This window comes from Camelus dromedarius, chromosome 25 (assembly GCF_036321535.1).
Source record: "Camelus dromedarius isolate mCamDro1 chromosome 25, mCamDro1.pat, whole genome shotgun sequence".
Lineage (NCBI taxonomy): Eukaryota > Metazoa > Chordata > Mammalia > Artiodactyla > Camelidae > Camelus > Camelus dromedarius.
This window is the reverse complement of record NC_087460.1, coordinates 2507449-2533484: the sequence shown is the minus strand read 5'-3', so window position 1 is coordinate 2533484 and position 26036 is coordinate 2507449. Positions and strand designations below refer to the sequence as shown.

At 52.8% G+C, this 26036-nt stretch overlaps 1 protein-coding gene across 1 annotated transcript in view; it reads right to left on the bottom strand.

Moving 5' to 3' along the window:
* Positions 1 to 14977, bottom strand: part of TSPAN9 (tetraspanin 9) — a 164262-nt gene extending 149285 nt beyond the window's left edge. The window contains exons 1-2 of the mRNA XM_064478934.1: positions 14910 to 14977; positions 9686 to 9752 (exon numbers count right to left, since the gene is read on the bottom strand). The gene's annotated coding sequence lies outside the window, so the exon portion shown is untranslated. The remainder of the gene's footprint in view (positions 1 to 9685; positions 9753 to 14909) is intronic.
* Between the last annotated feature and the right edge of the window lie 11059 nt (positions 14978 to 26036).

The window sequence follows — 26036 nt, the reverse complement described above, 5'->3', positions numbered from 1 at the left end:
GCTGCGCCTTCTCTCCTGGGGCTCCCTTTCCAGGGGTGCTGACTCTGTGAGTCCGAGTGCAGCCAGGCGCCAGCCCTCCAGACACACCAGTTTCCAAAGAACATCCCCTCTCCTCCCCCGGGAGAAAGGACTCTCACTTGCAAAGGGTTCTGAGCTCTGGCTGAGGAAGAGGCTACGTCCATACTGCTCAGGACAGTGAAAGCTGCTCTGGAAGTCAGCAGCCTCAAACACAAAAGGCAGTCCTGCAGATGAGCCCGTCCCACAGCTCCCCAGCGGAGCCGCTATTCCTCCCATTTTGCAGAGGAGGAAACTGAGGCTTCCGCACGTCGAACTTGTCTGGCAGCCAAGAGTATGAGGACCGGAGAATCCCGAGTCCCCAGTTGCAGAGCACTGCTCACGCCCGGGATGGTGCCCGGCTTGCGAGTGGGAGGAAGAGAGCAGCGCACCGGACAAGCATGATGAGAAGAGAATGAAAGACATAAAAAGAAGCAAATGGAACTTCTAGAGATGAGAAATACAATATCTGAAGCGAAAAACACACTGGATGGGACTAATTAACATCAGGTTAGACACTGCAGAATAAAAGATCACTGTCCCCGAAGACATAACACTAGAAACTATCCAAGATGAAGCACAGGAAGAAAAAAGACTGAAAAAAAAATTAATGGAGCAACAGCAACCTACAGGACAACGTTCAACAGTCTAACACACATGTGCCTGCAGTTCCAGGAAGAAGAGAGAAGGGGGAACAGAAAAATACTTGAAGAAATGATAGCCAACCAAGTTTTCAAATTTGCTAAAACCACACTCGTAATGCAGGATGGGAGGGGGCATTCCAAGCAAGGCAGACCACACCAAGGACGCCGAGAAACGAGGGTATTACACAAAGACAAAAGGGACACAGCGGCCCCGAGCGGGGAGCCGTGAGGCTGGACACTCCTCTGGTCCACAGCAGGCTCTGCGTGCCTCCCTTGGCCACTTGGACCTCATCTTGTAGGCCAAGGGATGACCACCTCACCCTCAACAAGAACAAATGATTTTTGGAACCTCAAGTCAGACTGCACTTTCCTAAGAAGGAGGGTCCACGGATGAGAAGGGACATCTGAGGCCCAGCTGTGACGTCTGAGCCCTCAGCCTGTCCCCATGGGGATGTCCCAGCTGAGATATCCACCACCGGACCCCATGTGGAACCAAAAACAGAGCCAACAAAAACATCCTACCCATCCGAGAAGGGTCTTCTCCCTGCGACTCCGGGAACCAGGTAACTCTCAAGTCAGAAAGGATCTCAGGGATCGCACACCCTGCCCTTTCACACATGAAAAAAATGAAGGCCCAGAGAAGTGACATGACTGATCCAGGGCCAGCTAGGCGTCCTGACTCCCAGGGGACTGCTCCAGAAGACATCCGGAGTCAGGGCACATCTACACATGCATCTCTGCAAACTCACGGCAGCACCTCCAGGGCAAAGGCAGAGCCCCGGCCTCACTGAGCTCCTGACCTGCCATAGGGTGGGCGCTCCATACAAGCCCCCCTCTTGCGCACTGAGCAAAAGTAACTCTGGGCCTGACTCGGGAAGGGAGGGAGAGAGGACTCCCTGAGATTCAAGGCCAGAGCTGTCCTGAGCAGGCCTCCCTCGGTCCGAGGGGGACAAGAAAGAGAAAGAGTAGAGAGATTCAGAGAGAGGGCCACACTGGTCTGGCCCGGGGAGTCAGCAGGCGACCCCCAGAGGCAAGGATGGGCTGGTGTGGGAGGGACACTCCTCTGGCCTCTAAACCCTGCTCCTTATCAGACTGGCCACGAGCCAGCCCTGTGCTTGGCTGCCCTCCTCCCGGGGAAAGAGAGGAAATTGTTGTAAAGTTTCCTTCCCCCCACACCCCTCCACGGCGCCCTCCCTCAGCCCAGCTCCACTGTGGGCTCCGGGTTGGGCGGCCCCTCTTTACAGGGGTTAAGAATGAGCAAATTCTTGAGCTATTCCTGGAGCCTCGATTTTTATCATCCTTCCATTCTGGTCAATTCTGAGAGGCCAGCGGCCGGGAATGCCAGAGAGGTCTGAGCCCGGCCCACCGAACCCAAAATAACCCCCTGCGTGCCTCTCTCAGGCCCTCAGGGATCTGGCCACGGGGTGCACGTTTTCTGACAAAGCTGCCCCCGGGCCCGGCGAGGTCACCTCACACACAGGTGTGGGGGACTCTGAGGCACCCCCAGGTGAGCTGAGGGCGTTGGGAGCAGGTGGTGGGAAGGGGATAAGAGAGACAGAAGCCAGGGCTGGGATCTAGAAAATCTGGCTCCAGCCTCCTCCACTCAACTTCCTGGAGCCCCTGGGGAAACCAGGCTCAGTTTCCTCGTTGTGAAGCTTCCAAGCTGTGGCTTCCTCTTCCCCACAACTTCCTCTCCACCTCCTTGGGAAAGGCAGCGTTAAGTCTCCCTCCCAGAGCTGCAGACACTTTAATAAGAAGCTCCCGGCTTGAGTCCTGCCTCCTCCCCAAAGACATCTCAAACCCCTGCGACTGTGAAGATGGATGGTTTGAAATCAAGCATGTGCCCTAAGTGTCTGGGGAGATGGGCTGGATGAGGGGCAAGTTCCTTTTCATATCGCAATGCGGTATTCATTCATTCAAAAGAGATGTGGGTGCCCACGAGGTGCAAGGCAACGAGAAACAGGCAAAGCACCAGTAGAGGGGAAAATCCAGGCCTCTTCTCTTCGGCAGGAATAAGGAGACAGAGACAGAGGTGAGCTGTCAGAGGAGGATCGCCCGGAGGCTGCACAGGTCCTGGGTCTGAGTCCTCTGGCCACACAAAGGCTGCTCAGTGTCCTGAGGTGGGCGGGGGCTCCCAGGGCTCAGAAACACCAGGGCCGGTGGAGGCTGCTCCCTGTACCACTAGGCTTAGGACTTGGCAGCACCCAATGCTTTTCTTCCTGACATCAATCAGGAATGTGTTCAGGATACCTGATTTAAAACCACCACCATCATAAAATAGACATTCCTTCTTAGATGTTTCTTTAAAGTTGCACCACCCCTCCGATGAATGTCTGTAAGGGTTTTTTGGCAATAAAAATTTATTTCTTGGCAAAATTAAAATTTGGCAATTTGGGGGTGGGGCTCCAAAGGAGGAAGGCCCCACAGTCTGAAGAACCACCTTCCACCCTTCCCTTTGCCCCAGAGCCAGGGAGGGGCTCACCCTCACCCCAGCCTACAGAGAGAGGGTCCAGGCCCCCCACCTCACTCGTGGGCACGACAGCACCAGAGCCAGCCACAGTGAGGGCCAGGGAGGCCAGATGCCAGCCGTCCCCCAGAACTGGGGGTATTCTGTGGCTTTCCGTTTCAGCATAAGCAGGTCCTGCAATCAGTATTAACATCCCAAAGACCAGTGGCCCCAAAAGTATTCCCAGAAGAGAAGAAAATGTGTCTGACTCAGGTCCTCCGACTCCAGCGGGAATGTCAGCACCCGAGCCCTGGGGAGGGAAAGGTCACCTCGCCTGACCTTCTCTAGCCTGCAATGTCTAGGTGGGGAGGGGGGCTTGAAGCCTCTACCAGTTCACCACCCTGGGCCTGGAGGCGGGGGGGGGCAGGAGCACCCATTTCCAACCTCCCCATCAGCGCAGGCAGCCCCTCTGGGGAAGTCACACACACATGCCAGACACAGGTGGCTGTCAACTTCCTGAAGCACAGTGCTCAGAGCCCAAGGCACGGTCCACCAAGCACCCCACAAGGACACCGAGGCGTGTTAAACAGCCGAGGGTCATTTGGGTAAGCAGCGACCAAAGTGGATGATCAAACTGCAGTCACTCACGTGGTGTTTGGTCCAAAACCAGGTGTGACTATCAAGCAGGAGGCTCCAGCTGCTCAGGCAGGCTCCTCCTCCAGGTCCTCAACCGGGGGCTCTGGCTGCCCCTCCCGCCATCTCGTCCTTTCCTACTTGGCCTTCGGAGCCCACGCCTGGGCGCCTGGGATGCTGCGGGGCCGAGCCTCGGGGGGAGTGGGAGATGCGGATGGAACCGAGAAGGGTTGGAAGCCCGGTAGGAAGGGTCAGGGGCTCACGTGACCCCGCATCAGCTGCAGCTCTCACACACACAGAACACCTCGGGCCCCGAAAGAGGCCAAGTGCTCACTTACAGCGTCAGTTGCTGATGAAGTGATGCCTCTTGATTTTGCTGCCATGTGAGCGCATCCTCACAGCCACAGAGAACCAGAACCGGGGGTGGAGGCAGAGACGGGTCTCCTGGGTCTCTGCTGATGGACTGGATCCCTACCGTACACCTCAAAGTAGCAAACTCCACTGAGTTTTTCCAATTCCTTGGCCAAAAGGAGCAGCTGAGGTTTCTTGCCTTGCTTGTGATGCCAGATTCCTCGCAGGTCTGCAGAGTCAGCTCCCCACACTGAGCGCTGGGACACACTAAGCCTGTGAGCTGATCTGATATCACGAACCCTGCATCAGTAGCACAACGCTGGCGCCCCCGTCACCCAGAGAAGGGTCAGGGCGGCTCCGAGAGTGCTGCAGAGGCTGCTCCCTCCCACCCCATGGTCCCCACCAGGCCCTGAGCACCAGGGAGGGGCCCTTTCTGCCCCAGTATAGCTGCCGCCCAAGACAGAGGAGGAGAGTGGCCACGAGGCTGGGTTGTGCACGTTTCAGCCACGAGACATTTCTTTTCCAAGAGCTGCTGAGGCTGAGCAGGAAGAAAACAAACCACCAAGGGGTTTTCAGCCTCAAAAGCCCACTCAGCCTTTGTTCTCATTTGATGGATGCACAGCCCACCGGGCAGATGAGGGGCGAAGGAACGCGGGTGCGGAGGGAAGTGCACTTCATCAAGTGCAGCCTGAGATCCCCAGGGGGAGGAAAGTGATGGATGGTTGCCCTGGGGAGGACCTCACCAGTGGATCCATGGCAGCATCCTCTAAACCGGGGCTGGTGTTCCCTAGCGACCCGGAGCAGGCTCTCCCCTGCTTCCTCCTGCCTCCCTGCCACCTGAGAGACATGTCACAGGAGAGGAGGGCGACCATGCACAGCGAGTGTTAAGAAAAGGAAACCATACAGATACCCCTCGGGAAGTCAGGACGTTGGGTCCACCGTGAGTTGCCTGAGAGGTGGCGTCTGATCACGCAGGCTGGGTCTTCTGGCTCCACTGCTGCAGGTAGGAGGGGGCAGGGAGAAAGTCTGGAGCACAGCAGGTGTGCTGTTTGCTGGCGAATGAATGAGCGGGTTCCCAGCAGAGGCCAAGTCTAGGGTGAGCAGCTGGCTTTCATAAGGACCTGTCACTCACTGATGCACATTCTCCAGAGATGCCCTCAAAGTCAGCAGCGGGTACCAAGCAGCAGAGCTCCCAGCAGCTTCCAGAAGGCAGCCAGGCTCCAGCTCTATGCGCACAGCATTCCGGGTGCTACTGCAGGTGTCCCAGAGTGAGGAGCCCCAAGCCCTCCTCCAGCTGGCTCCTCCTCCTCCGAGTTTATCTGCTGCAGCCCAATGGCCAGGCCACGCCCATCTCGCCCCCCCGAGGTCCCAGCTTGCCTCCACCCCTGCAACCCAGTCCTCAAAGCCCAGCCGCTCCCCTGGGTTCCTCTGCAGGTCCTCAGACAAAGTCCCACCCAGCCCTGCCCTTCAGGGATGGTGTCCGGTACAGTCTCCCTGCTCTGTGGGTACGGACTGCCCCTCATAGGAGACGGACACAGGCTGACGGGCCACCACCATCTCCAGCTTCTCTGTCCACAGTAGGGGAGGGGCAGAGCCTAGACAGATAGTTCCACCCTGCCTCCCCCTCTGCTGCCCCCAGCCTGGGCGGTGCGCACAGACCCTGGACTGGCGCTCCCTCCCCACCCGGCCCATCTCAGCGGCAAGTAGGCGGGAGCCACTCTGGCTGCTAGCTAACCTAGAGTGACTCATGCCCTTGGGAGGCTCTGAGAGCTCCCCTGCCCCACCCGCCAGGTCCCCACGTGCTGCATCTGGATCCAAACTCTGGCTTCAAACCTAATTGCCTTCCTGGGGGACCCAACGGCTCTTCCTCACTCAGGTCTCTGCGGTTTGCATGTCCACTTTTTAAACAAAGCTGTTCAGAATCTCCCAGGATTAGACGATGGAAAATTGCAAGCGCAGACCTCTATCGCACTTTCCCTAAAACAAAACACGTCATTCTATACGTTCACATCCCCTCATTCCAACCCAGCCCGCCACCCTGCTCCCCCGAGTCCCTCCCTCTACAGGCCCAGGCCCAGGTTGGGGCTGGAGATTTTAGAGGGCAGGATCCACTCCCTCTGTCCTCTACGCCCCCGGGGCTTGCTGGAGAGCATCAGGGCCCTAAGCCTCAGCCACCATACTGGGGCAGATGGCCAGGTTCCACTTTTACAGCCCCTTCTAGGGAGGGGGCATTCATATCACAGTTCTACACAGATCTACTGAAAGGGCTCAGGTGGGCCTCTCGGCTGAGACCCAGAACAATGCAGAACTCCCTCCCACACAAACCCACTTGGGCAAACACGCTAGGACAAGCACACACACACTAGTGCACGGCCACACCCTGTTCTAACCTCGCTCGGAGCACCCCCTGAGACCACTCCCCTCGCCTGGCCACCGCTCTCAGAGGCCCTCTCCCCGCTCTGAACCTGACACCCTCTCCTCCCTGCGGGAGGATGGAGCACTGGATGTGCTGGGTGCCCGCACAGGTACACGGCTGGGGAAGGGTGGCCCAGGCAGAGGGGGATGTTGTTTGGGTTCTACAACAATGTATTCGCTCTAATTTTTCTTTTTCGCCTGAGGAAAGGCAATCTTTTGAATCTGCACGAAGGTGCTGTGAGGGTTAGCAGTGGCCCTGTGATGCCAAGGCCAGGGCCAGGAACAGGCCAAGCTTCTACAATGGAGGCCGCAGGACCCTCCCGGCCCTCCTACAGGGACAGCCAAGCCTCCCTGACATGGGGTGGTCCAGGGGGCCAGCTGAGCTGCCTGACTCTTCAGACGCCCTGGATGGTTCTCCACCCCCATTCTTTCCAATTTCCATCACAGGGTCAGACATTTTAATAAATGTTGACATTGGGCGTAGAAATGGTCACGAGACTCTCACAAAGTAAGTAATTCATTCAAAGTACAATGAATTTCCAGGCACTGGAAAGGGAACTGGAAGGAAGGCAGGGGGGGAGGGGCATGTAAACTCAAAAGCACAGACAGTGTTAAACAGCAGAGTTTCAAAACCCACCTCCAGGTGGCTGCTGCATGGGGACTGAGGCGCACGCGCTGACATGTGAGCCCGCAGAGGCGCTCCTGCCGGTGGCCCACCCTCAGGAGCCTAGTGGGGCAGGCTGGGTTCGGGCTGTGTTTCTGGTTCAGAGGAGGGCAGGTGGAGGCTGGCCTCCCTCAGGCAGGTATGCTCACCTCCCCACACCGGGGCTCTAACTGAAGCTGAAATTATTAACTTGTAGGGCTGGAGTCCAGCAACAGAGCCTCTCACTCCAAAATGCGTGGGGCTGAGGCCAGAGGCAGTTCAAGTGAAAGGGCAGCAGGGGTGCCAGCACAGGACGGGTCAGGCAGCAAGATGGGCCACTAAGCAGACAAGTGACCATCCCTGTAAACAGCTTCCGCCCTGGCCCGGCCCCCATCAGCCATCAGAGCTCCCGTTTACTCATTAACTTCCTCCTCCGCCCACCTCTAGGCCAGAGGCAGAGAGGGCACCTGGAGAGGAGGAGGGCTCTGGGAAGCCCCCGGCCTGGAAGCCAAGACCCAGGCAGGGCCCTGGTCAACTCAGAAGCCACCTCTACCAGAGTGAGAAGGCCCCTGAGCAACGGAGGCAAGGAAACCCGCCTAAAGAAAGTCTAACCAGGCGGAGGCAGGATGAGAACCTCCACTGGCCAGCTGCTCATCGTTCCAGAGGCCCAACTGCAAGATGAGAAGTGGCAAAACCAAAGCCTTCTCAGGCCAAAGCCCCAGGAGAGGATAAGCCTCCTGTCTGGAACGGCCTTCTCTCAGGTCTCCCCTACTCTGCCTTCAACACAGACGTGCAGAAGGACAGTCATCTGGCTAGAAATGACTGGTGATGCCAGGGCCATCGGTCCCCCGCCCCAGGCTGTGCATCCTACCGGAAGCTCCCCAGCACGTTCTGCCCCAGGGGTACCCACCAGGGCAGGCCCCATGGAAGCTCTGTGACCTGGCAGGATGGGCGTGAGCAGCCTGGACGCGTGGAGCCACGAGGACCCTCACCCACTTGTCGTCGAGTCCTTCTGTCCCCGACACCTGATCATCAGCAGACTGGTTTCCCTCAGCATGGCCTCGTGCCCGGCTGCACAGCCAGTCCGCCTGTAGGCGGGGCCCCAAATCCCAGGGCAGCGAGATTGAAAGCAGACACCCCACCAAGCCCTGGGGAGGAGGGGGCAAGACTTAAAATGGGAGCCCTGCACCTCAGCTGCAGCTCCAGGAGGGACTCGGGGCGGATGCCCAGGAGGACAAGGGCGGCCGCAGGCCTGGTGGGAAGGGAGTCAGATGGCCTAAGTTTGCGCCCGCTGGCACTCACAATGCGGTCTTAGGCAAGTCTCTGACCCACGCTCCACCTCAGCTCCTGCCACTGTGACCGGGGAGAAATGATAGCAACCTCAGAGGACTGTTGTGAAAGTTAAATCAGATTTAAATGCAGATTTAACACAATTTAAATTCAATTCGTTGTGGAAATATGTAAGAAGTCTGAAACTGAGGCCAAGGATGACAATGACAGATATGAATACTGACACGTGAGTATAATGTACAAAGCATGACAGGACTAGAAGGGCTGTGTGGCCGCCCCTGGGACACCCAACAAGCTCTGCTGGAACTCACAGACAAGGGGATCCCTTGGCAAGAAAAGCCAGCAGCCAGCACCGTCCTGCTCACCACACCCACCAGCACACACAGGTTCTTCGAAGGTAAGAGATTTCCAAATCACCCAGCAGGAGGAAGCCCTGGGATGCATCCCACATCACGTAAGACATAAAAGGCCCAGGTCTGCAAGCAGCACCCCAGAACCTGAATCAGCCCCGCCACACGGCGGTCCTGCCCAGGCAGGCTCCGCAGGGGCCTCTGTGCGCAGGTGCTGCGATCAGCAAGATCCTGGGAGCCCTCAGGGCAGAGATGAGGACCCCGGAGAGGGTCGCGGCAGAGGGCGCCCACCCGGAGCGCCGGGGGCATCCCGGCAGCAGCCAGTATAGAGGAGCACACGGGTGGGACTGGCCAGATTCCCACAGTCCTTCCTGGATGGCGGGCGGGAGGTCCTCCACCCTGGCTCTCAAGCCTGCTGGGAGGAGGCAGGAAACAGGAAGCTGCAGGCCTCTCCTGCTTCCCCGGGCTTCCTCCCTACGATCAGGGTGGTTAAAAGAAATTAAGAACACTGCCAGCCACCATTCAGAGACAGTGGGGAGGGGGAGGTCTCTCCTGGCTCCCGAAGCCAAGTTTAAGGAGCTTATCAATTCAAAGTCAAGAATTAGGGTGGAAGAGGGGAGGGAATAGTGCCGTGGTAGTGTGTGAAAGCGTGCTCCAGGTCGCGGGTTCAATCCTTAGTACCTCCATTAAAAAAAAATAAAATTAGGGCGGAGAAACATCTAGAAAATGTCAACATGCTGATCTATCCCCTCCCCTCCAAGCCACAGTTAAAGAGCAAGACAGACTCTGGCTTTGGACAGTTTATAACACATGGATTTTCAGAGGCCCCACCACACAATGGATTCGGAGCGACACCGACCTGCGTTCTTTGAATCTCCTGCGAACACCTTGGCTGCTGACAGATCAGAGAAGACCCCAGGATGCTCCTGCAGGAAAATAAAACATTAGGTCATCACTTCACTGTGAGGCCACTCCAGGCTGACCTCGGTTCAGCCACGGCCACTCTTTGGGCTGCAGTCTCCCATCAAGAACCCATTCACTCAACAGATGGAAAAGTCCAGAAAGGGCACACGGGTTCCAGCTGCTGTGCCAGTTCCACTCGGCTGGCGCTGTGTGCTAAAGCACCATGAGAGAGTCCCAGCCCTGGCTCGCGGGAAGGACGGCTGTGATAGATTAGTGATGTCTGCTGTGTGCCGTTCTAGAAGGAACAGTATCCGTGCCACACAACTGCCACCCCTGGGGTAGACCCTTGGCATCCAAGGATTTAATGTGTGCAATTTGATCACTCACAAATGAGACAAAGTTTCACGATACGTAAAAGTCTGTAACTTTACTGAGACACGGGTTTGACTCACACACCCTCTGAGGCCGAGGTAAAGGAACAGGCCACCTTGTTGCTTCCATCCCTGCCACATCCAAAGTTACTCGTGGGGAGTAATAAAAACTGGTGGAAAATGGCCACCAAGTGAGAGATAAAACTGCAGCAGCAGTTGAAAGGGTAGTTAACTTGGGGTGTGAAGATATATACAGGAAACATTTGGCCCTCTGCGGAAACATGACTCCAGAGAAAGCCAGGCCCGTGTACAAATCATGCTGTGGATGCAATTTAGGACTCTAGAAGGTGCAAGATTCAGTTCTTTTTTGTGGGGGGAAGGGGTGGCAAAACGGACCTTTTATTGTTGAGATATAACTGACATAGAACATTCTATTAGTTTCCACAATATTTGCATAGACTGTGAAGTGATCACCACAGTAAGGCTGGTTAGCATCCATCAATATCCAGAGTTACAAAATCTCTCTTGTGATGGGAACTTTGAAGATCTACGCTCTGAGCAATGCTCAAGTTCACAGTATGGCATGACTGTTAACTCCAGTCACCACGTGGTGCATCATACACCTTCAGGACAGAGAACGTTAGGATCCACCCTGAGCCTACTCCCCGCCTCTCAGCATTGAGTGCTGGGCCAAGGAGAACACAGAGGCAGACAGAATCCATGCCCAGAGGGGCTTCCAATCTAGTTGGAGGAACCACGATGTCCCCTGGAAACAGCAAGTGGCCCTGCCTCAGTCCTCCAGTCCCCTCTGCATCCTTTCCTCACCGCCCCCATCCAGCCAAGCCACAAATGACCTCAGTCCTGCTTCCAAAATGTCTCAGCTGCCCAGCCACTCTCCCCACCATGATCTCCTCTCTTCACGGACCCCATACTCACCCTGCTTAGGCCTATCCCAGCCTCTGCGACCCCTACTCAAAAACCTGCAAAGTTCCCAGGACCCCAAGGCTGACCGCAGTCTCCCAGCACCAGCAGGCAGCACGTGGGGGGCATGTAACTCCTCTTCAATGAATGGATGGATGGAGGGATGAAATTCCTTGGCTGGACAGTTAAAGTCACCCACAGTGGTCTCTATCTACCTGTCCAGCCTTTCCTCTCTCTGGTTCCTCCCACACAACCCACTCACCGGCCCAACTGCACTAGTCACGCGCCCCAACACTCTCCCAGCGCCTTTCCTCCCTTCTGTCGAAATGCAAGCCGCTCTTCAAAGTTCACATCAAACACCTCTTGCAGTATAAAGTGTTCCTCTGGAGTCAGGGTGACTTAGCCCCCTGTTTGAACCCACATATTAGAGGCCATTCATCTCATATTTTGAATTGTCATTTTCCAAAGCCCTTTCTTAACCCTTTACTGCATTATATGCCTCATGAAGACAAGGATCCTTAACATTTTGACTTTTGCACCATCAGAACTTCACAGACTCTTGTACCAAGACACACATACTAGGTGTTCGTGGACAACACTGAAGGGTCACCCCACGCAGGGTGGGAAAGCCAGGAGAGACGAAGACGTAAAATGCCACAGGCTCTCCAAGGAAAAGGGTTCTTCCGGTATGGGCGGCCAGGGAAGACTCCAAGAAGGAGCTCAGACATGAACAGCATGTTGAAAGAGGGTAGGAGAGAGTGGGGAGGAGCCTTCCAGGAAGATGGAACAGTAGGCGCTAAGGGGCAAAGATGGAATGAGCTGAGCGGGCCTGGGAGATGAGTCTGGCCGGACCAAGGCTTCCTAGGGAAAGAAGTTGGGGATTAGGCAAGACAGGCAGCCCAGAAGAGGGGAGGAGGGACGTGAAGGGCTAGGCTAAGGCTCCCAGAGGAGATCCAAGCCCTCGTCATCCATGGGATGACCGCCACCGCAGGCCTGGGCCTTAGTGGGAGAAGAAGTCCTGTCCTCTCTGGTTCTGAGCGCATCAGCCTAGTCCCCTCGGCGAGGTTATAAATAACAGGCATTGCTGACTGCACACCTGCTGCGCACGAGGCCCTAAGCTACATGCTTCCCATATGTTATCTCACTGCTCCTTCCAACAGCCTTGAGAGCTTGGTATTGTTATCCTCATTTTGCAAGCAGGAAGCGAAAGCTAAAAGAGGTGAAGGCACTTGGCCGAGGCCTCCCCGGCTCACCCGTGCACTGAACAATCCACCGGCAGCGCAGTTATATTCCCTGCAATGAGGACCGGCCCTCCCACCACCAACCCAGCGTCTCCTCATCCACTCCTCCAGGGCCACACTGATTAAGCACATAGTAGGAGCTTGAGAAAGCACACTGAACAGAATGGAGGCTGCCAGGGGCTGCAGGGGAGGGGGACATGGGGAGCTGTCTGACGGGTGGACAGTTTCAGTTTTGCCAATGGAAAAGATCTGGGGATCAGCTGCAGGACAGTGTGAGTAAACTTGACATAACTGAACTGTATGTTTAAAAACGGTGACAAAAGGTAATTTTTGTTATGTGCTTTTTAACCACAATTAAAAATTTTAAAGTTAAAACACACTTAGTAACTGACTTATTGGCTGCTCATAGCATCTTACGCTGTTAATTATCCGATGCTGGAAGAGACTCTAGAAGCATTTTAATCCAATAACCCTCCAAAACAGACAGCTGGAGAGGGGAGGTGACTTGCACAATTAGGTGACATTAGGGCTGAGATCGGAGCCCGGGCCCCCACAGGCTCAACAGTAAAGAACGGCAGGGACAGCCTAGGCAGGACAGAAGACACAGCACAAGAGGTCGGAAGCCACAGGTTCAAACCCTGCTTCTTCTACCTGTGAGTTCTGTGACCTCAGAAGTCATTCATTCTCTCTGAGCCTCATTTTCCTAACTTGTAAGAAGGCCATTAAAAATAACATCTGCTTACAGGGGAGGATATAGCTCACTGGTAGAGTGCATGTTCAGCACGTACGGGGTCCTGGGTTCAATTCCCAGTACCTCCAACTAAATAAGTGCCTCCCCCTCCCCCCAAAATAACATATGCTTTACAAGATTATGTGTGACATCCAGTCAACGTGCAGCAAAAGCACTTGGTCAACTACAAATTACTTTACAAACATGAATTGTTGTTACAAATATTAAATATCTGTTCATAGGTTTAAAGATTAATATCTGCTTGAGATTAACATATATAAAAGAGATAACCAACAAGGGCCTACTGTATAACACAGGGAACTATAGTCAATATCTTGTAATAAACTATAACGGAAAATAATTGAAAAAGAATAATTTACATATATATGTATAACTGGAATCACTTTGCTGTACCTCTGACACTAACACAACGTTGTAAATCAACTATACTTCCACTGAAAAAAAAAAAGATTAAAATCTGATTAAATCAGACAAAAAAAAAACTCCCTCTCCATTCTGGTCTACTCTCAGCTGTTCTGGGCCTTGCACACAGCAGGTCTTCAATAAGTAAGCACAGAATTGAATTAATCCTTCAAGTTTTATCTACTCTGGTCTTATTCCCTCCTTCACCCCCAACCCACAGCCCGGCTGCACCGGCCATGCCACGACCAGGCGGAGGGCAGGAAGCTCGTGTGAAAGTCTGCCTCGCGGGCTGCATTCCTTAGCTAAATATAAATAATTTGTCCAGTCCATTGTTTGACATTATCCATAATACCTCTCCTCCCCTTCCCATTACTTACAATGACAAGCTGACTGCACATCTTTATAGCAGAACATACATACAAAACATTCTCTATGGCTATTTTTAGTAAAGAGAGGGAAGCTGGCTCATATACAGGGATCAGAGCATGAGTCCTCAGTTTTCTCCACTAGTCCAGGAAAGCTTCCTGGAGGAGGAAATACCTGAGTCACCCCAGGGAAAAGAACAGCTGCCGGTCAGAAGGGCACCCTCACATAATGAGTTTGGTTCTCCCAACCAAAGGAAGGTGAACACTGGGGCCTTATCCTTGTTTGGGGGATGGGGAGAAAAGGTCCACCCAGCCCAGGGGATCCCAGACTCCCCCAATGCCTCAAACTTCCCCGCCACCACAGGCATTTGGGAAAGAGGTAGCAAAGGGATCTTTTTCAGGGCTAGTTCTGAAATACATAAGCACAAATACTGCTCTCGGTAAGGAGCTGGTTTCTTGTTTGGACTTTTTTTTTAAAAACCACAAAAAAGTTTTTTAAAGTCCCAAACTTGGATGCACAGATGGACTACATCTCCGACCCCGGGGCGTGCCAAAGCCCTGTCACTCTGATGCCGATCTGCCAGCGGTGGCCCAAGGAGTGGCCAGGGGTGCCGGGGGCTGCGGACAGCCTCCCAGCCCTGCTGAGGCCCCGCCCTCCCCGGGGGCGCTGTGTGGACCACCCCAAGCCGGTCCACTGGCTCCCACAGTCAGAAGCCCTTGACAACTCCGGGGCTCTCCCTTTTCGGCTGCATCCTACAGACCCCCCATCCCTTCGCCTGGGACTCCGCCGTCCACTCCCTTAGCCCCGTTCCCGAAGGGTCTTCCTCGCAGCCTCTCCCCTTGCAGACCCCTCTTCGGCCCGTCACCGGGCCCTGGCACTCTCCTTCTCCCAGGCGGCTTCCCGCCCCCTCACCGGGCGCAGACCCCATCCCTCCCTCAGCTCGACCACTGCCGCCCCCCCGACACCCCCTCCCGGGGGCGCCTCAGGCCGCTCGCCCCTCTGGGAACCCGGTCAGGGGCTTGCCGGCCCGCCCCTCGCCGGCCTGGGCCCCCCCGGCCCCTTAACCCCGGGCGCTCCCGAGCCCCCGGCCCGCGGCCCGCCGCCCCGCCCGCCCCGGGCTGCACTCACCGCCCTCCCAGGAATGTGGGGTGCAGCTCGCTCGCGATCGCGCGCCGCCGCCGCAGCCGCTACCACAGCCGCCGCCAGCGGAAACAAGGGGCGGGGCCTGCCCTGAACGGCGAGGCCGCGGGGCGGAGCCATCCGCGGGCGGGGCGGGGCCTGTCCGCGAATGGCAAGGCCGGGGGCGGGGCGGGGCGGGGCCGGCCGAGGGGCGGGGCCGGCCGAAGAGCCGCGAGGCCGAGGGGGCCCGAATCCCCGCGCGAGGTGTGGGGGAGGGGGCTGAAGCTCTGAGCCGGGGAGGGCATTGCGGGCGGGGCGGCAGGTGGCTAAGAGGTGTGCCAGGCTGAGGGTCTGCCGGGGCCCAGGGCCTCCAGCACCCACTGGCCGGATCCCCAGCGTCGGAGCCGGAGGGACCTAGGGGGAGGCCAGGGCCGTGCTGGGCGCGGACGTCCCAGGCCAGGCGTCCGGGGCCAGGCGTCCCGGGCCAGGCCTGGCTGTCCTCCGGAAGGCTTGCTCCCTCCCCTCCGCCTGGATTCTCCTTCGGGGCGCTGGTGCGACCCCTTCTGCTCCAGGGGCCGAGGCCGCAGCCTTGTCAGAGTTTCGGGAGAGGTCAGGGCCAGGGAGTTCGCGCCCCTGCGCTCCGCGCGCAGACACCGCCTCAAGACCCAGGCAGGGATCGCGGCTTTCCCTCTGGAGCGGGGTTCGGTGGCCTCCCGCCCCACCCCCACACCTAGGCAGCCCTTTCCTGGTGCGCCTGAGATGTTGACTCGGCTATGCGTTGGAGACTGCCCCCTGAGAGGCTGTTGGAGGAGCCGCTGTCCGCCTCCCCAGGAGTAACGGCCTCCAAGTGTTGGTAAAGGGCACGGCGCGCCCGGTGGCCCTGAACTGCAGCGGGACAAACTCAGGTTACAAGTCTCCGGCCCAGGGCTTCCTATGGACCTTCCTCTCTGGGCCTGGATTCTTGAAGCCAGAGGCCTGGACTCTCTTCCAAAGTGACCACTAAACTGCCACCTCTTCTCCTCATTACCGTTTTTGGAATGTGTCTGTGCTTCCCACGTGCACCATCCTGTGCTAAGAATAATTTGAGACAAAATTTTTTAACCTGACTGTAATCACCAGGTCTTTTCCTAGTTAGACTGGCAGTTTCTGCTCCTCTCCTGGGCCCCCTCCCCTCATACACACACGACCTTGTTTTTGTCTATTAGACTTAACTCAATAATTCATCCCCTCCAACTCCCCTGTCCCTTCCTTCAAACTCTTGTTTGCCCTGCATAAAGTCTTCCCAGGCTGAGCCCCTGCCAAGCCCCAATCTCTCTCGGCACTGCGGCAGCCCTTGAGTGCATGTAACTAGCTCTGCCCAGCTTCCAATAGAGGATATTGAGGCCCAGAGGTAGAGGGATTTGCCTGTGATGTCCACTAGGTGAGTGATCTTACTGTAAAGCCACTGGGAGGCAGCCTTGTGTGGTAGCAACCACAGGGCTCTGGAGCTACACAGACCTGGGATTGAACCCTGACTCTGCCTCTCATGGGCTGTGACCTCTCTCGGTAGGCCTCAGTTTCCTCACCTGTGAAATGGGGTTAGCCACAGGGCTGATGGAATGACCAAGATGATGGAGGCAAAAGCACAACATTTGATGTACAGTGGGTGCAAACATTAGCTTCCCCTGCCCGTTGAAGGAAGATACTCAAATCTGAAATAATATGATTATGGAGCCTTAAGGCTGGAAGAAACCTGAGCAGAATCCCCTCAGCAATAACCCAGAAAGTGGCCACACTGCTCACCCTCCTTCGACACACCCAGAGATGGAGGACTTGTGTCTCTGAAGGGAGTTACAGCTGGCAGCAAGGCTGTAGAGGGTAAGGAAGTATTCAACATAGAGGAGGCAAAGATGCCTCAAGGTCTGTGGGGCGGACACACACCCACTGTGTCCTCTGAGGACAGAAGTTAAACAAATGACCTGACAAGGAGGCAGGACACTCTTAGGGCAGGAAAACAGAAGAGTTCGGACATCCCCCGAAGCACGAGGTCACAGTTTCCTGTACCAGGCTGCTACGGAGTGTCGGGGGATTTGTGTCCTGGGGATTCTGAAAGTGCAGAGGACAAACTGCTGTAGATAGAGCGCCCTGCACAGGATCTTGGGGTGCATCCCCTCTACTCCTCTGGTCCTGCATTGTTACTAACGGTCCCCCTTTCACTCTCAAATACCTTGGTTTGGACAATAAATTACATGTCACATGAACTCTGAACCAAGGCAACACTCCAAAGAGCTTCCAGCCCTCCAGGGTAAGCAATTCTGCTGGAATTCCTGGATCCCCAGAGACTTCAAGAGATAGTGTGTTCCTGTATCCCCTTGAAATCACCAAATCAAATCAACAATTATAATAAGCAAAAAGTCAAGCAAAGGGGCAGGCAGCGCCTGCTGAATCGTGACACCTAGTGGGGAGAGTTCACACTGCGGGAGGCTGGGTTTGGGGGCCAGCGGTTTCTTCGTCAGCTGGTCAAGCAAAGAAAAGAGCTCCCGTTCACCAAGTGCCACGTGCCAGGGAGGGTTCTAAGTCCTTCCCATGTTCTGATTCGCTGAATCCTCGTAACAACTCCATGGTGTAGGGGCTGCTGTCATCCCTCCACTTTACAGAGGAGGAACAGAGGCCTGGGAGGGTTAGGTCACTTCCTTCAGGTCACTCAGCCAGTAGCTGGGCATGTGACTGCTACTTCATCCAGCCCCTAGCAGCTGGATGCACAAAGGTGCTCCAGAGTTGTCTCCCATCCACGGGGACTTTAGCCAACCCTCCGACGTGAAGGAACAGTGAGAGGCAGAGTGTACCAGGAGGTCTTTTTTCACATCTCCCGCAATGAGTGGCATTTTCTGCATCTACCAGGGGTGAAAATTGGGGCATTAAACCTGACAGTGAGAAAACATATAAACCATCAGTGACACGCAAGTGGAGCTGCCAGTTTAAAGACACACTTCTCAGCATGAAGAATGGTAACAGTTCCTTCCCTCTCCAAACCCTTGGACACCATTTGCTCATGGAATCTGAAGACTGGTGGGTCACTGGTCACTGAAATGGGCCAGCTGCACCCAGACTAACAACCCCAGGCCTCCCACCATTCTCCTGGAGAGGAAGGCAAAAGTGACCAGACTTTTCTTCTGCTGCCTTTTCATTTTTAAAGAATGCAGATCATCCCAAGGACAAGCCCCGCCTTCAACTTCTTTGTCTTCCCAAGCTAAGGTGAGGCAGGTGCAGCAGGACTGAGGAGCAGCAGACACGGACATCGTGTACAAGTCTTTGTTAAAAGGTTGCCATGCGGTGTTTCGGACGTGCTTATTCTAAAGAAAGTATTCATTGCTTATCTGAAGCTCGTTGTTTATCTGAGTATCCTGTATTTTTAACTGCTAAATCTGGCAGCTCGACTTTGTCATTGATTGTCACTGAAACCATTGGAAAATACAGTCAGAGGTCTGCAGACTTTCTTTTGCAAAGGGCCAAATTTGAAACAGTTTAGGCCTTGCAGGCCACCTGGTCTCTGTCACAATCACTCAGCTCCACCGCAGTGGCACGAGGGCAGCCGTAGACCACGCGTAATCAGTGAGCGTAACTGTGTCCCACTAACACTTTGCTTACAGAAATAGGCATCGGGCCATGGTTTGCCAACCCCTGGACCAGATGAGAGCCTTTAGACTCCCGGCTATCTTCAGATGTGTTGTAGAGGCAAGAATGGCTTGGATCCAAATTCTCAAGCATGAAAAACTGAAGAGACTGACCAAAATCACGGAGCGTAAGGTGAGTATTAGCGCGTGTCCACGTGCACGTGTGAGTCAGCGCCTGCAGGAAGCACGTGCTTCTAGAGCAGGGTCAGGGTGGAGCAGTCTAGGTTGTACTGAGTCTTGGTCAGCCCCTGTCAGAAGAAGTTCTCTGTTGGAACTCCTGGTGGTCAGCATGTACTCCGTAAGGACAAATGCACAGGCAACGTTGTGAAATCAGAAAGCACAGAGGCCAAGAAAAGCAGAGCACCCCTGAGGAAGGCCTTCGGGTAGAGCTAAAGCTGTTGGGTTTGTCCACCTGAGGCAGAGTACTGAGAGGCACGTGGTGATGCCTGTGAGCATCTCTGCATGCAAGGGCACGAGTGTGTGTGTGTGTGTGCACCACGTGGACACCAGCTATCTGAACGTGTGGGAAACAACTGAGGAATTTGCATGGTAGGTAGGAATCAATACTTGTAACAGCAATAGCCATTCCAGCTACATTTGTATCATCTTTCTTAATGATCTTAGAATATTCCTGTATGCTTACCAAGGGCAATTCCATGGTTTAAAATCACACTTTAAATTCTGCCCTGTAAGGGTGAGGGTACAGCTCAGTGGTAGAGTGCATGCTTAGCATGCACAAGGTCCTGGGTTCCATCCCCAGTCCCTCTGTTAAAAAAAAAAAAAAGTAAATAAGATTAAAATAAATAAACCTAATTACTTCCTCCCCAAAAGTAAACACATAAATAAATGAATTAGTCAGCCCTGCAGACCAAAACCACCTGTAAAAGAACTGACCAGTTAAAAGCGTTCAACCCAAACGTGAATTGGCCACAGCACAGGAAATGTACTGTGTCTGGAGTGAGAGAACTGCTGGGGGCACGTGCAGGATAAGGACACAGATCCCACGGGCAATGGACTGTGCCGGGTCATGTGAAGGATTCTGACATGGACGTATGTCCTAAGATAAGTAAGTCATCACTGAAGTCTTTTAAATAAGCGAGTGGCAGGATCAGATCTGCATTTTGCGTCTTTCCCTCTGGCTGGAGGGCGGCGGGAGGCTTCAGCAGGGTTCTAGGCACGAGGTGAAGTTAGCATGGTCTAGGCTGGGGGCATTGACAAAAAAGAAATATGGATGGACTTGAGAGAGATCTTGAGAGAGATGCAGAAAGTGGAAGGCACAGACTGGATATGAAGGACTGGATATGAAGAATATGAAGCTGTCAAGAATGACTCATCAGGTTTCTGGCCAGCCTCAGGGGACGTTTGGTGGGGCCCTTCCATGAGACAGACAAGAGGGGAAGAGGACCAGACTGAAGGGGAGTTTGGTGAGTTCGAGGAAGATGAAGACTACCAAGTATCCATCAGATTTAGTGAGTTTAAGGTCACTGGGAGGTCTTGGCAAGAGCCCTTTCTTTGCAGTGCCGAGGGAGAAGCTGCGCAGGAGACAGTTGAGGAGGGAGTTGGAGCTGAGAGATGGAGACATTGAGACAGTGCTTCCTCAGAACAGGCTATGGATGGGAAGACGTGTAGGGCGAATGGCTGACGGAGGCTGCAGAGCAAGGGAAGAGCTGGGGAACTTAACAGGAGAAATGAATCCATTATAAAACCTTGTGGGAAGAGTCCTACTTCTAGCAGGTCCTAACTGACCAGCCTTCCCGCAGGCAGCATCTGTACACTCTGGACAGCATACAGAAAACCAAACATGCCGTCAAACAACAACAACAAACAAACAAAACACCCCCAACTACCTGAGGGCTCCAGACAGTGCGCTCAAGTAGGTAGATTTTGGAGGGGGTTCAAAATATAGAAGAAGCAATTGGCATGAGATAAGTTTCCTTTTTTTTTAGTTTTCCTGTGTTGGCCAGAGTCACAGTGCAGCATAAGATGGTAAATTTTGCAATAGAAAACCCACTGTCTTTCTGGCAGGAGGAACCAGAGGATGGAGCCCAGAGCAATTAAGATGCTGGAGAGTGAGTAGTGAATCCTAGGGAGGCGAGAGCCAGAGAAGAGGAATCCAGAATTTTCTATATAGTAAACTCTGCCCAAGTCTCTGACTCATGGCTGAACCATATATAAGCAGGAAAAACTGCAGGTATCCCTGCAAAAATAAATGAACCTAATAGACTTGAGCAATTGCCTGCTGCAAACAAGACAATGTTTGTAGTCTGACGATAGCCAAGTTCAGTACCTGCTAAAAGGAAACATCAACGCTCTTCTCAGGGATAAAATAGAATCCAGGGTCTCCTTAACAGAACCTTGAAAATATTCGTGCTAGGACCCACAACTCGCAGAGTACAAAAAGCCGGGGAAATGTGATCCATTCTCAAGGGAAAAACAAACAGAGGCCAACCCGAGGTAGCTCAGGTGCTGGAGTTGTCAGACAGCTGTTATAACTATACATAAAGATATAAAGAAAATACATGTGTAATAAAAGAACAGATAGGAAAGCCACAGCAGAAGAAAAGAGAAAATGTAAAAAGGAGCAAACGGAAATTTTAGAACTGAACGTCTGAAATAAAAATAACTCACTGCATGAGCTCAATGACCAAAGGGAGATCCAGTGGGAAGAGAAAATGAACTTGACAACAGATTGATAGAAAGTTAGTGCATCTGAAAGAAAGAAAAGAGATTGGAAAGGAAAAAAGTAACAGAGCGGCGGGAACCTGTAGGATAATATCAGAATGTCTACTATATGGGTAACTGGAGTCCCAGAAGGAGAAAATGGGACAGAAAAAATAGATATATTTAAAAGCTTATGGGGGAGGATCCAGTTGAGAGGACCAGGCTGAATATATGGGAAGGATAAGGGAGCAGAGATAGGTGAGGTCGTCATAGAAGGAGGGGAGGGATGGATCCAGAGTGAAGTGTGGAGACGTGGCTGAGGCAGAGAAGACGGCAGCGTTTGTACTGGCAACATGGGGAAGAGGAGAAGATGCAAACAGGCCCCGTGGGATTTGTGTCCCACGCGGGGATTTTCATTTGATGCCTTCGATTTTCCTGGTTAAAGAGAGAGATTGAGAGACAGAAACAGAAGGTCACCTGGGGCAGGCGATGGTGTAAAGGGAAGCTAGAGGTTTGAAATAATCCCCGTGGAAGAGTGAGTCCACCGGAGGCACCGAACAGGGTTCCCTACGTGTACTGAGGGCCCGTTGGAACATAGCAATCGTGAATTTACGTGGAACCAATGTGCCCCACTGTGTGACTTTCCCAGAAGCCGCCTGAGTGCACGCACGGTGATTCTGGACAGTTGGGTCCATCCAACAGCTGGGACTTCACCAGATGGCTGAGACAAACGACGAAGGGTCAAGGTCATGCTATCACCAGGACTGTTAAAGATGGGGGGTGGGGCAGACGGGAAGTGAGAGGGCAGATGGTGCCGGATAACAGAGCAGGGGTGCTGATGGGGGAGACGGTGCAGCAGGGGACGTTGAACAAGCCGGCCGGAAGGAGAGGAGGGGAGATTGACTCCGTGGTTTGGAGCGGAACCGATGCGGGAGCCCAAATTGTGACTGTGCAGGTGGGCGGCTTAGAGAGAGCAGAGAAAGGCTTCAAGGAACTGCAGGTCCAGGAGGACTGTGGAAAACGCGGCTGAGACGCAGATAAATGGTGCAGGGGAAGCAGGGAGTAAGGAAGCTTTCACACAGGGTGTGGAAGACGGTGACCAGACACCCTGCAGGAGGGCCATGGAGGATGCAGTGTCTGCAGGTGTGTTACTCACCTACGGCTGCAAACAGTGACCACAGGCTCAGCAGCTTAAACCAACACACTTTTACTACCTTGTGGTTTCTGCGAGTCAGTCCCAGCAGGGCTCAGCTGGGTCCTCTGCTCAGGGCATCCCAAGGTGGCAGTCAGGTGCTGGTTCCTGCTGGAGGCTGCCCTCGGCGCCTGGCCAGGGGGCTCTCCCAGCACGGCCACCTGTTTCATCGCACCAGCAAAGAGTCTCCAGAATGTGTCTGTTAGCAGGATGGCGTCTGTGTAATGTGACTTAATCACAGTGTGACATCCCTTCACCGTTGCCATGGTCCCTTCATTAGAAGCAAGTCACAGGTGCACGCGCTCAAGGGGAGGGCATCACGGGGGGTGTCGGGGAGTCAGGGATTAGAGGGGCACAGAAGGGAAGGACATATGGGGCGTGTGCTGGTCACTGCAGGACAGCACACTGGATGGAGGTGGGAGGCGGGAGGAGGTGGGACATGGGTCAGGACGAGGTGCTGAACATGTGAGGGTAAGGGTCTGGCTAGGGATGGATGGGGTGTCGGGGAGAGGGGCTTAGACTTCGATGGAAATTGGGTTCTCTGCCTTTCTCCATCCTATGGACTATGAAAAAGAAATCTGCTTAGTTACAAAAATATGTTGTGTCAAGTAGGTTAGCTTTGTTAAGGATATATTGATTTTATTTCCTCCCAAAGGCTGGCCTCTTTAAAGAGCAGATGGTCGAGGCACATACACTGAGACAGCCTGCGAGGAGTCTTGAAGATAAGAGAGAGAAAGAAAATGACAGCCCGTCTCCAGCATGAAAGGGAGGAGAGCCAGGAGGCCAAGGAGAAAGGGCAGAGTAGAAGCTGACGTTCTGAAATTGGAATCCAGCCTAGTGAATTCCACACGGTTGGGTGAGATGACCTGGTGCGACTGTCAATAAAATGACCAGAGGATGTTTAATAAGACACGAGGATCATAAAAGTGACCAGGGGCACACTTGCAGCCCTGGCTTGGATGTCTGGGATCCAAGTTGATATATATCCATGTATGACATTTTAAAAATTCACTAATGGGGGAGGGTCTAGCTCAGCGGTAGAGCGTGTGCTTAGCATGCACAGTTCCTGGGTTCAATTCCCAGTCCCTCCATTAGAAAGGAAGGAAGGAAGGAAGAAGAAAGAGGAAAAAATTTTTCATTAATATTATAATTAAAATATATATAGCATGACATTAAAGCTATTTTTAAAAAAGAAGCAGCAGCTGGTTGCTAAAAGGTGGGAAAGTTAAAAAGAGGGGCAATAAAATGAGAAGCTCTTACAATAAAAGTATATTTTCTAAAGCACTTAGTAGGTTGAAGTTAAATTGGACACATCATTTTCCATCTCCCTCACTGGAGTAGGCTAGGAGTGGAGACCCTCCCGCCCTCAGTTCTCACGTGGATGATGTGATTTGCATCACAAGTGCCCAGACTGGTCCCTAAGAACATCCACCACTTAAAGAAACCAGGGCTCCCTGGAGAGCTGCCGATTCCACACCTTGGTGTACGAAGTCAGAGCAGGGCTCAGCCTGCGGCGAGACGAGGCCAGAGCGAGGTGTTTCAAAGGACGCGGGAGGCAGTGTTGAAAGGAAGAGGGACACGGCCAAACATGGCACAGCTGACCATCTGAGTATCAGATCGAAATCAGAACTTGTGAAAAGCCGGAGTCCCTGATATTGAACACGGCTTATACTAAAAAAAGGTGCATGTGACTCCCCCAAAAATGTCAACTATGCAAACAATGTGCACGCCACAGCCAAGTGCTGGTTCACAATTAAGCTGTGAATTTCTTGTGCTTTTATCCGGGCAGTGTGACACCCGGGGCTGAAACCGCCCTGGGATGTCTTATTTACTTATTCATTCATTTCAAAGCGAGAGTTTTAGGAATTTTGTTATTGTGGCTGGCAAAATTTGACTGCAGGAAGCCACACCCACAGATAATTGGCAGGCCAGGTGACCTCCAGACCCCTCCCCCAGACTCACCCCATCTCAGGGTGTCTCCGCATCTGTAACAGTATAGCGGCTCCAAACCCCAGCGCCAGAGTGTATGCAAGGCCTCGATCTTCACTGTAGTCGTCTCAGCCCGCCTGAGAGGCTGATTCTGCTTGCACTGTTTGGACAGAAGCTTGAAAATAAATATAAATACGATGAATGACACAAACACACTCTTAAAACTTTTGTGGTAGGTTTAAAAGTGTGGGTGGCAGTAACTGCTGTAAGCATTGGGGTGCTAATTTGTATTTTATCTGGGTTTTGGGGGTAATTTTTAAAATTTAATTTAAAATTTTAATTGCTTTTTAGAAATTCACATAATATTAAGTTAACCATGAACCATTTTAAAGTGAGTAATTTTTATCTGCTTTTGAGGTGTTGGAAAAGTATAAAAGTGCATGACATATCGGGCTGGTGATAATTTCATACTAAGGTGGATTAAGTGTGAACCTTAAATGCTTAAATCAATCTGATTAGATCTGTAAGTTGAGACTTAATGATGTTTCATGAATAGTGTTTCAGTTCTTAGTGTTAGGCGTTTAGTGTCTAAGATTTTGTTAGATTTGTAAGTCTGCCTTAGATATTTGAAGTGCTTACGGTTTATTCTAAGCTAATTTGATTAATCAAATGTGTGACAGTAAAGTTTAGAGAATTTAGGAGCTAACTGAACACTAGTCAAAGAAAAAGAGATTAAACCTAAAAATACTAGCTTTATGGACAAAATAGCAAGATTTGCAAGTTGAACTTAATACAATTAGGCTTTAAAATCTACAACTTTATACTTCCCCCCTCAAAAAATAAACTCAACCCCCCCAAAAAAATCCTAAAATCTACAACTTTAATCAACTGAAAAAAATTAAAATATGCAAATAACTTTAAGTATTCTTTTCCATGCATAAAAGTTCCCCTTAGACATTAAAATCTCAATTGATGGGAATTCGGGATTAGCAGATACACACTACTATACACAAATTAGATAAACAGCAAGGTCCTGCTGTACAGCACAGGGAACTATATTCAGCACCGTGTAATAGTTGATAATGAAAAAGAATATGAAAAGAAACATATCCCTCTCTCTCTCTCTCTCTCTCTCTCTCTCTCTCTATATATATATATATATATAACTGAGCCACTCTGCTGTGCACCAGAAACTAACACAAAGTTGTAAACCAACTGTACTTAAAACAAAAAAACCTCAATTGGTAGCATCTTAGTAGTAATTCCTAAACTAATACAAAAGTATGAAGTGATATTTATTTGTTGACATCTTGACAGCTGAAAATATTACAAGTCAAATTAGAAGGAAGCACCCTTTGAATTGAAGTGAATTTTCTTATTTTATTTTATTCTAGTCTTACTCTGTTTTTATTGCTGTTGATCATTTTATTTATAATAATTAAATCAGCACACCCCTTTCCCTGGGAGGTGTGAGGGAGCCCCATCCTCAAGGAGGAGTCATCGTGGACTGGGCACAGTCTGGGGGCGGAGCTTTCCTCTGCACCTGCTCACGATGACTAGCCTGCTGCTTCTCAGACTTCCCTGTGCAGAGGACTCGCCTGCAGATTTTGATTCCAGAGGACTGGGGTGGATAGGGCCACCAGGTTCTGGCGACGCACAGGACCCACGCTCTGAGCCAGAAGTGCATGGTCTGCACGTGTG